The sequence below is a fragment of the Anastrepha ludens genome, chromosome 6 (genome assembly GCF_028408465.1).
Source record: "Anastrepha ludens isolate Willacy chromosome 6, idAnaLude1.1, whole genome shotgun sequence".
Taxonomy (NCBI): Eukaryota; Metazoa; Arthropoda; class Insecta; order Diptera; family Tephritidae; genus Anastrepha; species Anastrepha ludens.
The window spans coordinates 24,184,431-24,198,711 of record NC_071502.1 but is presented as its reverse complement, the minus strand read 5'-3'; the positions used below and the strand labels follow the sequence as shown (position 1 = coordinate 24,198,711).

The window sequence follows — 14,281 nt, the reverse complement described above, 5'->3', positions numbered from 1 at the left end:
TCGGGAGGGTTGTCCGCTCAAGAGAAACAAATTTTTAAAGCTTCTTAAGGATTTGTGGTACTTATAAAAGTATCCGGCTAACAGAGGTGTCCATCAGGAAAAAGTGCACTGGATATCTATATACAAGGTGAAGTCCAAAATAAACAAGACTGAAGCCATATATTTAATGATTTAGTGCGTTGGAAGTTACATCCCTAGCTGCCTTCTTGTGAAAGCTTGGTGGCAATCGGTTCAGGGAAAACGAAATTATTGCGCCTAAAGTGTCAGTATGTTTGTGTCATCGATACAAAAATGAGTTTCGAACAAAGACCTAATATCCAGTTTTGTTTTAAAATCGGTAAAACGTTTACCAAAGTAGCAATTTCGACGTGAGTGATAAAGATCGCGAATGGGCACCGAAAAAATTCAAAGATACTCACCCACAACAATTGTCGCATGTCGAACCCTTGATGATATGTCTAAAGAGTTGGATGTTGAAAGATCAACCGTCGGTAAATGTTTGCACGCGATGGGAATGGTCCAGATGTCAGGTAACTGGGTGCCACATCAATTGAGAAAGGAATATCGAGAGACGATTGGTGACATGTGAGATGTTTCTTGAAGGGCAGAAAAGAAAAGGTCACTGGCGATGAAAAATGGATCTATTATGACAACCCTAAGCATCGAAAATGTTGGAGCCTGCCAGGTGAATCGCTGCCAGATCCATCTACAGCGAAAAAAAATATTCATGCTTCAAATGTTGTGGATCTGGTGGGATCAGAAGGGTGTCATCTATTATGAACTCCTTAAATCATCTCAAACCATCACTGGCGATCGTTACCGACTACAGCTAATGCGTTTGAATCGAGCTCTCAAAGAAAAGCGGCCGGAATGAGCCAAGCTGATTTTGCTAAATGACAACGCCAGGCCACATGTTACTAAATCGGTCCAGAAATATTTAGAAGGACTGAATTGGGAAATCTTGCCCCACCCGCCATATTCACCAGACATTGCACCTTCTGATTACCATCTATTCCGATCAAGGCAGTTCGTCCTTATTGGAGAGCAGTTCACTTCTTACGAGAGCATCGCGAACTGGCTCAATGAATGGATTAAGACAAAAGAACTCGAATGTTTCGTTAGAGGAATCCCTATGCTAGCTGAAAGATGGACTAAAGTTGTAGCTTCCAATGGCACATATTTCACATAATATTAGGTATTATTTAATAGTTAAAATATGGGGAAACTTAGCCCATACCCAATATTTCTGCACGTTTTTCAGAAATAACTAAAACGACTAATTTCATTTCACTGAGGTTTATTACTGAATCACAGTCAAGATTTTGGGTGAAAAGAGCTGTCTGTCAGTAACAAAGTAAAATAAATATGATTTAAAGAAATATCTGCATTTGAATCACCCTGTACCTTTTTCCTTTGTATGGTGGTAATGCAAGTGCACGCGGAGTGCATTCTAAGCTTTCCTTTTATTAGGCTCACTTAGCTTGTTGACATCCATGGGAATTCAATCCATAGCCAGCTGGAAGCTGTTGTAGAAAAGTTCCATTTGAGCATTTGCAAATGCAAAGTAATTTTATCACGCCAGAAAATACACAAACACGCATAAGTTTTTCGCCCATTGGCGATGCAAAATTCAATTTCACAGTTGGCTAATTATCGCAATTAAATGAGGTACTTATGTACCTACATTAGGGTGGGACCAGTCTGCATAAAAAAAATCGTACTTATACGAGTATAAAATTCACTATATTGGAAAGCTTTCGCCAAAATAGTTTGGAAAAATATTAAGATTTTCCTGAGTTGGACCGATTTGAAAGTACGTCCAAAAATCGAGCGGAGGATGGTTCCATGTGTAGAAGTCCACGCAAGTGGGAAAAGTTACTGATCGCCATTCACTTGGGAGTGGCCAATGTAAATAATAATATTATAATTATAATAAAATAAATACTAATAGCAAATAAAGTTAGTTTTCGAAAAACATTTTCCCCAAGAAATTACTTCAGATGATGGAAAAGTTTACGCTTAAAAGTTCTTAATAAATATGTTTAACAGAATCAAAATACTGATTTTCGTAAAAAAAAAAAAATACTTTCACATGAATTGGTTAGTTTTTAAAGAAATGAAAAGGTTGTGAAAATACCTTCGCAATGATATCTTAGAAGTAGAAATCAGCCCAGATTTAGCAGAGTTATTCAAGTTTTCCTTAAACCAATCTTAAAGAAAGTCAGAAATAGTTTACAAAGTCTCATTATTTTGAAAATTTTCAAATATTTTTATGCAAACCTTTTAAACTCATTCAATTTTATGTTATTTTGTGAAAAAAAATATATATTTTTTTTAAAACTAATTTCATCTATAAAAATCTCGAGTTTTGAAGGTATTTTCAAATCAGTACAGCTCACGTAAATCTGAGTATATTTGCGAAATATTTTGGAGGAAATCTTAAAGTGTAGCAGATTTTAGAACGGCGATAAAAAACATTGCAATTTTTTTTCGGCGAGTCAACGGCCGACGTAGCCGAATCGATTGGTGCGTTGGTAGTCACTGAATTCAGAGCGAACGTAGGTTCGTATCTCGGTAAAACACCAAAATGAATAGAAAGTTTCTTCTGTTTTTTGTTTTGTGTTTTCGATATTGCGAAAGTATAGTATTTTAAGAATATACTGTGAAATTTTCATGCGGAAATTCCCAATATTACGAGATGTGTTCAAAAAGTATCGCGAATTTTGTGTTTTTTCAAAAATTATTTATTTATTCATTAATATCTATTTTGCCGCCTTCAAGATATTATGCACTTGTGCCAACGTTTTTCCCAATCTTCGAAGCACTTCAAAAAATCATTTTTTTTGTATCTTGTTCAGCTCCACCTTCGATGCCGTCTTTATCTCGTGAATCGTAGCGTAGCGTCGTCCTTTCATGGGCCTCTTCAGTTTCGGGAACAAGAAAAAGTCACAGGGGCCAGATCGGGGAATCCAGTGGCTGTGGCATCATTAGTGTGTTGTTTTTGGAAAAAAAAAGTTGCACACAAGCAACGATGTGTGAGCAGGGGCGTTATCGGGGCAAGAGCCAATTTTTGTTCTTCCACAAATCCCGGCGTTTCTGGCGGATTGCTTCATGCGAATTGCGCACAACTTGCAGGTAATATTCCTTATTGACCGTTTTACCCTGTGGCAAGAACTCATGGTGCACATTGTTTCCACGTCTTTGGTGCTTTGGTTTCCACGTCATAGCCATAAACCTACGATTCGTCACCAGTTATGTATGATCCTCTGGAGCAAATTTGGGTCGTCGCGTTTGGTCGACAGAATCCAACATCTCATTAGCAATGTTGATGAGATGCTGCTTTTGGTCGAAATTGGTACGAATTTTGTGGCGACCCGTCTCATGCCCAAATCATTTGAAAAAATCGAATGGCACGAGCCAATCGATATGTCTAGGACCTCAGCAACTTCTCTAACGGTGATTCGATGATTGGCCAATACTATTTTCTTCACTTCATCAATTTTTTCGTCTATTGTTGAAGTGCTCGAGCGTCCGACACGCTTTTCGTCGTTGACATCTTCTCGGCCCTCTGAGAACATTTTGTAGCAGCGATAAACGTTGCTTTGGTCGAAAGTAGTTTCTCCGTATGACACAGTCAACATTCGGAATGCATCCGCGCACTTAATTTCGTTTTTCACACAAAATTTGATACAGGTTCTTTGATCCATCTTTTGGAATAGGTAAAAATCGAAGACGAGCCGAAACACGTGCAAGCAAAGCAGCTGTCAACAATTAACTGAACATTCAAAATGGCCCAATCGAAATTCGAATAAACGTAACCTGCGAAAATTTAAAATTCGCGATACTTTTTGAACACACCTCGTAAATAAATATCTATAGATTTCAATATTAAATATGATATTTGCTTACCAAATTGCTTCACGAGGTCTAAGCTTGTAGAAAGTAACGATGCTTAACGATGAGCTGCAAAAGAAAAGAGAAAAGAGGAAAGGCAAATTAATAAATATTTTTATATGCATTTCAATTCATCGCTGTGAGCTTTGTTAATTACAGATATAAAAAATTTTCATCTTTGCTATGCAAATGTAATGAATGCAAATGATTTTATTTCGGGTAATCCCAGCATTGCACCTTAATCAACGGGGTTACATACAAAGTAATAACATTTTGACTCATATTACAAGAAATAAAGTAGTTTAAATCAGTTTCAAAAACTATTCATCTATAATAAATTGTCTGTAATTTAAGGCCGCAGTAATAAAATTGATTAATTTTTTCGATTGAAAATAATTTACACCATTTATCACATGAACTATTGCGGTATTACTTAGGACGGTCTTTGAAAAGCAAATAGAGCGATGTTGTTCTAATATTGGGCATCGTCCTAGAATATTTTGATTGTTACCTTCTCATGTATAAACCTCAAAATCGGTAATTTTTTAAACATATTTTTAAAGGTGATAAAATAATTATATTATTTTGAAGCTTTAACACAACTTTATTTAACCTTTCGAGAGTACAAAAACAATTTTTTTCATTTTTCTTTTTCGAAAATGGCGGCTCACTCTAAGAGAAAAAAGAATCAAAATAGTCAGAATGCTGATGTGCTATTATTTTGTCGCGGGGTGAATCTACTTTCAGGCTAAAGAATATACGTGGGCGGTTCAATAAGTACCGGTGTTTGATGACAAAGGACGTTCCTGAGGGAAGTTGATGTTAGCATCGTATGCTATTATCTATCAGACGACGGCAAAACAAATTTCAGACTGATTGATTGGTTAGTTTGGATTTGGCAGTTATTCGAATAAGACGAGTTTCGTCATTTTCGCTAAGATGGAAAAAGTGCAGCATCGTTCGGTAATACGCGTTTTGTTTTTGGATGGGAAAAAATGCGAGAAGATAAAGGCAAAGTTGGATGCTGTGGACGGGGACACCTCGCCACCTATGACCACAGTTAGACGTGGATGAACATCCGTTTTTGATGAGAGCGACCAGGACGCCCGGCAGACGTGGTACCGAGGAAATCAATCAAAAAGTCCACGACATGGTTCTCGCTGATCGACGAATGAAAGTGCGCGAAATAACAGAAGCCATAGGTGTGTCGACCGGAACGGCAATTAATATTTTATAGGATGGGTGCCGCGATTGCTCATGATGGACAATAATGCGGCTGTTAACTTCGAAGCAGCGTTTGGAGCAGTTTAAGCGAGATCCGAAGGAATTTTTGCGTCGAGTTGTCACACACCAGAAATTAAGCAACAATCAAAACAATGGATTTCTCCCGGGTAATCTGCACCAAAGAAGGCGAAGACAGTCTCATCGGCCGGAGTGGTCAAGGTGACGATGTTTTAGAATGCGAACGGCGTCATTCTCATAGAGTTTTTAGAAAAAGAAGGAACGATCACTGGACTATACTACAAGAGTTATTGAACTGCTTTCACAAAAAATTTAAGCAGACACGGCCGCACTTGGCAAAAAAGAAGGTGCTCTTTCCCCATGATAACAAACCAGCACATTCATCCGCAGTTGTCGCCGCCAAACTGCATGAATTGCGTTATGCATTGCTGCCGCACCCTGCGTATTCACCCGATCTGGCTGCCTGCGACTTTTTCTTGTTCCCTAACATGAAAAAATGGCTCGTGGGAAAAAAATTTAGTTCAAACGAGGAAGCCATCGCCGAGGCAGAAGCGTATTTTGAAGAGTTCGGCAACTCCTATTTTTTGGAGGGCTTAAAAATGGTCGGAGCGTTGAGAGAAGAGTATCCTTCTAAAAGGGGACTGTGTTGAAAAAAAAATTGTTTATTGAAAAAATGGTGTCTCCATTTCTAACACGGGTACTTATTGAACCCCCCTCGTATTTCCTGTGCATAACCAAAATCAAATTTGTAATGCATCTCCATTGATATTTCCGTCAATTAATAACTGGACTTCAATACGAGTAAATATTTCTTGTGGCTAATACCCGTAGGCGATGCCTGCCAATTTCTCGAATCGGAGTAGATTTCGCTGCAGAGTATTTTCAGCAGCTTCTACTACTACTACTAAGTCTGTATGTATGTAGTTGTGCTGAAAATAATACAAAGTGTGATTATGTGTTAAATTTTGTAAGTATGTAAGTATATAAGCAAAAATATATAAGTGCATACGTCGCACACCCCTTGCAGCAGTTCGTGCTTTGACAATTTTAGTCATTAGCCATACATGCGGGAAGTCGGTAATTTTCCATTTGTTTGTTGTTTGTCATTTCCTAGCTTAGGCGCATTTTCACGCTATTTTCACATTTTTGTAATTACAATCAGAAAAAATGGCATTAAAAATACACAAAAAAGTTGTTAGAGGGTGTCAAACTGCTTGTAGTTATCAGGTAGCAATGACATAATTTTTCAATGCTCAGATTTTAAGTTATACTTCCATTTTGTTGCATTGTAGCGCATTTACCCAGAAATATTTAATCTGATTAATTAATATTTTTGTATATTAAATTTAAGCAAAATGAGTTACGCAAAAAATTAAAAAAAAAAAACAAAAAGTTACAATTCAATTCGGTTTTCAATTCGAATCTTTAGGAAAAATGTTGGTACGAAGTTTTATGGCCCATTAAATTTTAGTACAGAGTTACTTTCTCCTTGACAAAATCTCATCCCTCAAATTTCGTAGGCATCCTCACGGGGCACTATCCGCGGGGTATACATGCCGTGAGACTCGGAATTACTTCGAGTCCTTTTTGCGTCAGCTGTATGGAGGATGAGGTGGAATCATCTCAGCACCTGCTCCTCAGCATGATAACAAAAATCTGATGAACTTCATCAGCAGCATAGAGGTTAACACAACCGCAGACTAGTCACCGTTCATAGTCCACAAACACTCAATCCTCCCCACCCCGTTCCCTTTCGTTCTGTCGTCCTTTTGCCTTCACCTCTTTTTCCCCTCTTGCAATGGTATCACAAAGGATGAACCAAACTTCTTTCGCCCAAGTGGGCCCACTCTCTGGGCAACCATCACTACCTAACCTAACCTACTTTCCCCTAACGGACACCTCTCTTAAGCGGAAACTTTTTTCAGTTCATACCAGACTCATACCAAACTCATTGCGGTGATCACTGGCCACTGGGTGTTCGGCACTCACGCGGAGAAGCTTGGAATTCCGTACAACCCCCATTGCAGAAGCTGTGGGGATCCTACAGAGAAAGAGACTGTGGAACACTTTCTCTGCAGATGTCCGGCTTTGGCGGCTAGGCGCTTGAGATTCCTCAGCGTCCCCTTTGGGGATGACTTGATGAAATTCTCCAGCCTAGATCCCTTTTCTCTCCTCCGCTACATCAACAGCACTGGATGGCTGTAGACGGTCTTATCTCCTCCCTTAATCCTTTCACAGGTAGTGGCCCACTTTATGGTATCAAAACGGCACGTAAGTGCTACTTGTAGTGTACCTGGGGTACTCTTGCCATCTTACCTACCTCATACCAGAAATTCTTAAGAATTTGTTGGCATAGTTTTCTTTTGAGCGGATTGTCGTCAACTCTAACATACGAGTATTACTAACTTTTGTACACTTTTCTCATAAGCAGATTTTTCAGTCCTTAGGTGACCGCTTAAGAGAGAGTGCACTGTATATTAAAGTGTCAGTTTGAAGTTGCTGGAAAATCTCGTTGATTTTTCACACTTTTGTGGAGTTATTCTAATTTTTATACAAAGTTTCTTCTTCTTCTTCTTGCGCGATAACTGCGTACAAGATTTGGTTGAGTTTAACAAAGCGCGCCAGTCGTTTCCTTATCGCGCTAACCAATGCCAGTTGGACACACTAAGGGAAGATAAGTCCTTTTCCACCTGATCTTTCCAAAGCAAAGGAGGCTATCCTCTTCCTCTGCTACCACCAGCTCGTACCACATCGAATGCTTCCACAGCCGGAGCGTTTGTATCTATACGGGTGATATGACCTACCAACGAAGCTGTTGGATCTTTAAGCGCTGCGCTATGTCGTAAAGCTCATAGAGCTCATCGTTCCATCGCCTGCCAACGTGCAAAGGTCCGCAAATCTTCCGCAGAATCTTTCTCTCAAACCCTTCAAGGGACGCCTCATCGGATGTTGTCATCGTCCAAGCTTCTGTGCCACACACTTGGGCGGACATGATCAGAGCCTTAAAGAGTGAGAGTTTAGTTTGTCGGTAGAGAGATTTATTACTCAGTTGTCTACTTAGTCCAAAGTAGAACATGTTGGCAAGAGAGATTCTTGGTTGGATTTCAAGGCTGACATTGTTAACGGTCCTGGTTCCTAGATGAACGAAGTCTCTTACACCCTCGGCATCATAACTGTCAACAGTGACGTGGGTGCCGATACGCCGGTGCGTCGACTGTTTGTTTGATGACTGGAGGTACTTCCTTTTGTCCTCGTTCACCACCAGACCCCTTTGCTTGGCTTCTTTTTCCACTTTGGGAAGGGCAGAACTAACAGTGGGGGTTGTTAAGGCCGATTATGTGAATATTATCGGCATAAACCAACAATTGTCCGCTCTTATAAAAAATTGTGCCTGAGCGATTAAGTTCACCCTGTCTGAAACCTCGATTGGTATCAAACGGCTCGGAGAGGTTCTTAAGAATTCTGATGGCGCTGCTGGTGTTAAGCAACGTCATCTTGCATAGCCGTATTAGTTTTGCGGCGATATAAAATTCAGATATCGCGGCATACAAGTAACTCCTTTTCGTACTGTCGAATACAGCTTTGAAGTCAACAAAAGGATGGTGTGTGCCCATACTCCTTTCATTGGTCTTTTCCAAGACTTGGCGTATTGTGAATGCCTGGACGATGGTGGACTTTCCAGGGCTAAACCCACACTGATAAGGTCATCAGTTGGTTGATGGTGGACTTCAGTCTTTCACACAATACGCTTGCTGGAACCTTATAGGCGATATTTAGAAGACAAATCTCGCGATAATTGGCTCAAATTGCAGGATCACTCTTCTTATGGATTGGACAGAGCACTCTTAAATTCCATTCGGCAGGCATGCTTTCATCCGACTCTTTCATAACCCCTAATGTAAAGGTGTATATTCTGAACATCGGGGATCTTTTCAGTTTTCGGTTTCCCAACTACTGTAGCGCGAGCCGACGGACTGCCGGCTAAGCTATTCAAACACGGCGTCGAGGAGCTTGTAAGGTGCATGGATCAACTCCTAAGCAATTAAATTTTGCGCATTCGAAAAATTGCATTACTCAAGGAATGATAAGCTCCTCCTGACTGATTTTCTGACCCGATTTGGGTGCGAGTAATCACAACGAAGAACCCAGCAGTAGGACGCCATGTTGTAGATAGCAATTTTTGATTGGCAACTTTTTCGATAGCTTTGATGTCTCGATGAAATTGCTGTAGTTGTTGTAGTAGGAGCATAAACATTTCCCCATAAATGTGCGGAGATTGCTGCTGAAGTGACAGTGCTTCGGTGGATATACTTCTCGTTCATTTCGGTAACTTTCAACCGACTGCCGTGGGAATGTGACACTGTTCACTTTGTTCTTGACCAAATTTTTAGTTAAAAAAAAAAACAAAAAACAGTTAGGCGTTTGGCCGAGTTCCTCCTCCTATTTATGGCGTGCTTTTTGATGTTGTTCCTTAAATGAAGGGAGCTACAATTTTAAGGTACTTGACCACCTTGGAAAGCTAAAAAGTACAACATATTCAATAATTTTTTTTTCATGTTCTGTATAATATATTAAAATAAATTTTTTTTTAAATTTTAAATACAAAAAAAATTGATTTATTAAAATTTCTTTTTTTAACATATATCCAGGAGGCGCCAAAGTCGAGGCCTGAAGAAAATCATGTCTTGCGGCGGACAGTTAATCTTAGAAATGGTAATTCTAAAACAAAAGAGAGAAACAAAATTTTCAAAAGGAAGGTTCCTTGCGTGAGAATTTACCACAAACTGACAAAAAAAAAAATAATAAAAAAATGGCGGATGTTTGAAAAAAAGTTAAGAAAACACCCCTGTTTTTCGCAATGTTATGCTTAAAAAGCAATACTTTATTAACTTTTTTTTTGCAAAATGTGGTAAATTGGCATACAAAACATCTTAACAAATAAAACAAGACCAAAATCATTAAAATCGGCTAAGCAGTTTCGGAGATAAAGTGTCCGCCATTCGAAAAAAAGTAATTTCTGGAAAAACGCGTTTAAAGTTAAAACTTGCTATTTTCTTTCAGCTGAGTCAGCAAGTAATGAGTGCAGGATGCGCCTGCACATTTTCACTGATTTCACTTTGTTAGAATTCGAATTTAAAAAAACAGTTTCAGGTGATGATTTTTAAAAGTATAAGGATTGAAAAAATGTAAAAAAAAAAAATTTAATTTTTTGAAACTTATAAGGTGGTCAAGTACCTTAAGCCGACACCGAACAGCAGATATTTTTTATGTGGCACTTGGTAAAAATACATTCAGAGGTGTGACATCACCTGCCATGGGGGACTGCTATTAGAAAAGACTTTCTATTATTTGATGTTCATGCACGGAGATTCGAATCAAGGGGGCCAGCACATCAATTTCTGATCCAAATCATGTCAGAAAGTTATTCAAAAGAAGCTCTCCATTCGTTGAGCAAAAAAACGCCTGTAAATACATTTTCGGATGTTACGATCTTTCTCCCATTTGCAATGACAGGACAAACTTACGAGTGCATTTCTGCAATAAAAAGCAACTGCCGTTCGGAGGCGACATAAAACTGTAGAGCCCAACATTTTCATGGCACAATTTTCTGCCATCTGCACAAGTACCGCTTGGCTGCTGGGTGGTCGTGAATAAAGAAATAGAGCCAATATTTTGAAAAACTCTTCAATGTGTGCTCCTCTAAAGTGGCTACTTAACAGAAACATAACTGCCACAAGTGCGAGAATGAAACGATGGCAGTAGGTAGCAACTTCAGGCGCACGTGACCGGTGACATGTATCGCATATTTCATAAACAAGTGAATGTGCAAAATTTGTAAAAAAAGCTCGCAAAATAAGCTAGCCGCCAAAAGTCAGATGGGTGTGTGAGGATATGTGACCATCAATGGCATGAATTGAGAAATTGAACGAATGGCTTTTAAAGGTTGCTTTCAAGCTCTTGCCTTTCAGCCTCCACACTCTTTAATTTCAAATAATATAATATTTTAATGCCCCAACGAAGTGCAATGGAACTGGATATATGTTGTTAAATAATGAATTAATAAATGCTTTTGAGGTCAGAAATGAAATTGAGGCCATTTGCTGTTGACATATTTTAGCTGTTTGGCATGCCAACCGCCCGACCCGTCACCGGCTGACCAACTGACTGACTTGGAGGCCAAATGGAATTTCTGTGCCAACACGCAGGGAGATGAAAAAATCAATATTATGTGTGACTCAGCAAAATGATGCTAAACGGAAGCAACGAGCAATGAGCTGAGATAAAAATGAGGAGCGGGGAAAAAAATAAAATCTACGAACAGCATAAATAATCTTTGCAGCAACACAATGAGGTGTCGAAGAGGAAGAGGGCAAAAGCTTACACAGAGATAAAAGCGCAAATAAATGGTAATAACAGCCCGGGTAAACTGTGGTTCTTGGCTCACACAGCTGCATGCAAAGTTTGCCTGTCCATGCTGTGCAAGAAATTCTAGCGAATGTTTTTTTACAATCAAAAACTGGTGATTCTTGTAAACTGATTCTCAGGAAAGTATTTCTGTATTGCATTTCTGCCATGAAAAATATCCTCAAAAATATTACCCGTTCGTAGTCGGCTTAAAACTGTAGGCCCCTTCATTTCTGGAACAAAGCTTCTCTACTACTCCATTTAATTATTGATTCTCTACCTTACAGTAGCGATTAGATATAGCAAATTTCTTTAAGAACAGATAAACACTGTTAATGAGGGAAAGAAGTGCTTTTGTTAGTTTTCTGGGAGAAAGGACAAATAGTTGCACCTGCTATTGCCCTGAACTTTCCACCCAGCGTCGTATGAACTCCGGATTGTTGTTGTTATTATAGCAGTTTACTAAACCGTGTCCAGTGCAATGTAGTCACCGATCGTCTTCGTCTAACTCATCTAACGGTACGTCCAACAAACGTTTTGTTGCTACAGGATGGGTCCAGAGAGTGTTAGGTGAGTGGGCTTGATAGGGCATGTGAATAGGTGGTTAGTGTCCTGCGGTATGCCACCCATATATTGGGTATGTCGTGGCCCATTCTCGATAAGTAGAAACGCAATTGGGCAAAAGTTACGCGAGTCGGGCGAGGAAGCTGAAGCTCTCCGTTTGCAATAGGTGGTAGTTGGATTCCGAAAATGGCATTCGGAGGTCAGAAGTTGGGGAAAATGGTAAGGGCCATGTCGTTTAGTGCCTGTCTCTATACTGTCCGGTCCACTAGTTGTAGTTGTGTTTCGTTCTGGATCACGTCCGTGTAGTTGAAGAGATACCTCCTGACGTTCTTGCGAGGTGGTTCAGGCTCTAGAAAATGTCTGCATGACTAACTCTTCGGTGAAGTCCTTCCGGGTTTTCTCATTTGCTGATAACTTCCTTTATGTTGGTAAGCCCACAAAGAGGTTCTTGTCCATGGTATTTTGATGTAACTCTTACTTTCGCTAAGCAATACACCTGTTCAGTGTTTTCGTAGCCTTTATGTCCCAGTAAGAAAAGAGGTGCTTTAAATCTAGGTGTATGCGAGTATCAAAATATTATAATAGAAGGCAGGTGCAAAAAATGTCAATAAAAGTATTACATGAAAAGGACGGAGAGCATTTTCAAGTTCAAAGACATAAATAAAACTTTTAATATAATATAAAAAGTGTGAGGAAAGGATTCCTCACACGTGGTAAAGCGTTAACCAAAAATGGTCCAAAAACGTTCTAGAAATGGGTAAGCAGACGAGTGCACTAACAAAATGACTGAGGCAGTCAGTCGATTCAAAGCATTCAAGTCCTTCTGGCGTCCAGTCCTGTTTTCGGCGAAAGCACATCGAAGCACTGCTTGGAGTACAACCTGCGAAATTTACGAGGACCTGCAAATTTCAATACAGGGTCCGGCACTCGAAGTGTAACCAATTAAAAAGGCCATAAATTTAGTTTGCAGAAAATTACTTTTATTCAATTCAAAGTAAAAAATGTGTGAAAATAATACAAAATTAAGAATCAATTTACTCTTGCTCGACATGACCACATTTTGCCTTGACTATGGCCTTAAGACGGTCCAAAAATGAATCGCAAACTGCCCGAATGTGACTTGTAGGTATTTTGGCTTACTTGTGGACAATGGCTTTTTTCAGCGCCTCGAGACTGATGAATCTTTTGGTTTCTACTTTGCTCTGTAAAATGGACCAAACAGGATAGTCCATCCTATTCGCGTCTGGTGAATTTGAGAGCTATTGTGTGGACGTTATGAAATTCGGAACGTTGTTTTTTAGCCATTCTTGGTTCACTTGAGCTTTGTGAGACTGATCTGCCACCGAAATATTTGTCTGCCCACAGCTTCAAAGCAACCTCCAGAATACTTTTCCGATAATATTTCGCATTTACCTTGACGCCAGGATCGATGAAAACTATTGGAGAGCGAGCGCCCATCTGCGGTTGCAGCGGGGCAAACGATTACCTGTGGCGGGTGCTGCCTCCTCGATGATGCCGCCAATCGATGACTCAAATTCTCGTATGAACGGTCGGTCAAATAAACCCTATCATTTTGGGGGTTTACGAATTGCTCAATTTGAAAAATTTCTTCGTCAGAAAACACAATGTTCGGATATTGACAGCTTTCGGCCAAGCGAATCAACTCCCTCGCTCTCTCAAGTCTGACTTGTTGCTGCTTTGGTGTGGGATCATGCACCTTTAGGATCTTGTAAGGCTTGACTTTGACATAATTTTTCACTATGCGATTGATGCTACGGAAAGTTCAGTTCAGTTTTCAGTTCTTTCGCCATTTGATTGGCACTACATCGGGAATTTCGCTCAAGTCGCTTCTTCACGTTTTGAACCATCTCACGTGACGTTGCAGTCTTTTGATGACCACCTTCATGACGTTTCGCGATGCTACCAGTACCATTGTAAGGAGAAATGGTGCGATAAACAAAAACTTTATTTACTTGAAGGTGCTCGAGCTCACGAACAATCGCTGGTTGTGATTTTGCAGCCAAATATAATGCAATCACTCTATTACGTTTGAAATCCATTACAGATTTTCTTTTTTTGTGTTTGCTCTCGGCAAAATGCTTCTGCAGGCTCGTAAACAATATTCTGGACTGTCATTTAGCCAATTAACAGACAGCTGATGCACGGGAAGTTGGTA

At 39.7% G+C, this 14,281-nt stretch overlaps 1 protein-coding gene across 1 annotated transcript in view; it reads right to left on the bottom strand.

The window, feature by feature from the left end:
* The window catches only part of LOC128865943 (serine/threonine-protein kinase phg2), a 119,601-nt gene that overhangs the window by 45,157 nt on the left and 60,163 nt on the right, over positions 1–14,281 (bottom strand). The window contains exon 3 of the mRNA XM_054106381.1: positions 3,910–3,963. The gene's annotated coding sequence lies outside the window, so the exon portion shown is untranslated. The remainder of the gene's footprint in view (positions 1–3,909; positions 3,964–14,281) is intronic.